Raw genomic sequence first — 1,533 nt, 5'->3', positions numbered from 1 at the left:
TTAATTTTATTTCTATATTTCTTTCAATTTTACCACAAATTAAATAAAACTGACTAAATTTCATTGTTCGTGAACTGACTTAGTTTTGCAAACTATAAATTGGATAGTTTTACTGGCTAGAAACTGGCTAGTTTCATAGCCATTTTTTGGTTACAAAAATTTCTACCACTTGACCATTAACTAGCCGGAAAAACTAGTCAATTTCTAGCCACTGATTAGTAAAAAATGGTTGTTTACTGATCGATAAGAAAAATGGTTATTTGGCAAAATATAAAAAAGACTAGGCGACTTACACTACAAAATCAAGCTAGACGATAGTAGATGAACACAACACGTAAATCAAATGAGGAAAGTCGCTGAAAATACAACAAAGGTGCAAGGGGCACTCGACCCAAATTGTACAAACTATCATATAGACAATGAAAAAATGTTAAATGCAGCTAGTAATAACGAAACTGAGCCAGTTCGTTTAAAATTGTGTTGAAACAGTATCGATGCCAGATCGAGCATGAAACATAATATGTAGATTTATTACTCGTTTTGAATTTTGTCGCTCTACAGGAAACTAACACAAGCCTGAATTGGCTCAGTTTCATTGTTAATAGCTGTATAAGAAGTACAAATACTGTAAGACCACAAACAGAATTGGAAACGCAGCAAAAGCGTACGCGCGTGCGCCTTCAAGTTCATCCGAAGGTCATGGTATCTAGGTCGTTGAATTCGTTTTGATACGGGCTATAAAACTGTTAAGTTAAAAATACAAAGTGCCACTTAAAAAAATGAAGGTGACCTTGACAATAATAAAAAAAAGAATTTTTCATTCCAACTTTTTTCTTGCAATGTATAGCTAATCGAAAACTGATCAACTTTTGTTGAAAATATTTTTTATCAGATTATCGCAAGTACTTGAAAAATTGTGAAAAGAGTTACGTGGGACACCTTGCATATACGCCTTATCCCATACATCAGTTTACAACATGTTTAATTATCAATAATAGTGATTTACTTACGATATCGTATCGCAACTTCCATAATCAGTTGAATGTTCCTGGATGAAACCAATGATTTTGTTTGGAATTTATTAGGTTAATTGAATTTTGCACGTACATACCACATATGTATTTGTATGATTCCTCGTGAAGTGAGATCAACGACTGTTTACCGATATGAATTCTGTACAGAAATAGCATAATACTAGAAATGGTAGCTCACGACGCTGATGATTGAAGTAGCAATTCGAAGATGGCTGAATGAGTATGTACACAGCCGTCTTCTAAAATAATCGTTGCGCATGCGCAGATATGTAAATATTATTTATTGATCCTCTACCTTCCGTACTGCCACATTGGATTGCTGGCTTCGCTGAAGAGTACACTTCCATTATGAGTATCCATATTTTTGTTTAAAATATTTTTCGCTAGGCTCAATAATTCATGAGTAATTGAAAAAACCAACAAGTTTACGGCTTACCGACTTTTACAGTTTATTGTTAATTAGTCGTTAAAATAATTAACAATTCACGTAATCATGACA

At 33.4% G+C, this 1,533-nt stretch overlaps 1 protein-coding gene across 8 annotated transcripts in view; it reads right to left on the bottom strand.

The window, feature by feature from the left end:
• LOC108627401 (putative ankyrin repeat protein RF_0381) overlaps positions 1-1,268 on the bottom strand; it is a 7,849-nt gene extending 6,581 nt beyond the window's left edge. For 4 of the 8 annotated variants that reach the window (XM_018028613.2, XM_018028610.2, XM_018028614.2 and 1 more), the window contains exons 1-2: positions 1,112-1,268; positions 1,011-1,048 (exon numbers count right to left, since the gene is read on the bottom strand). The gene's annotated coding sequence lies outside the window, so the exon portion shown is untranslated. Of the gene's footprint in view, positions 1-641; positions 744-1,010 lie in introns of all 8 variants that reach the window. The other 4 variants (XM_026815563.1, XM_026815564.1, XM_026815565.1 and 1 more) reach the window with 4 other exon arrangements.
• Positions 1,269-1,533: the final 265 nt, after the last annotated feature.

Source organism: Ceratina calcarata, unplaced genomic scaffold (assembly GCF_001652005.2).
Source record: "Ceratina calcarata isolate Rehan_Ccalc_2016 unplaced genomic scaffold, ASM165200v1 scaffold47.2, whole genome shotgun sequence".
Lineage (NCBI taxonomy): Eukaryota > Metazoa > Arthropoda > Insecta > Hymenoptera > Apidae > Ceratina > Ceratina calcarata.
Note: the sequence above shows the minus strand (reverse complement) of the source record. Positions and strands in the feature narration are given on the sequence as shown.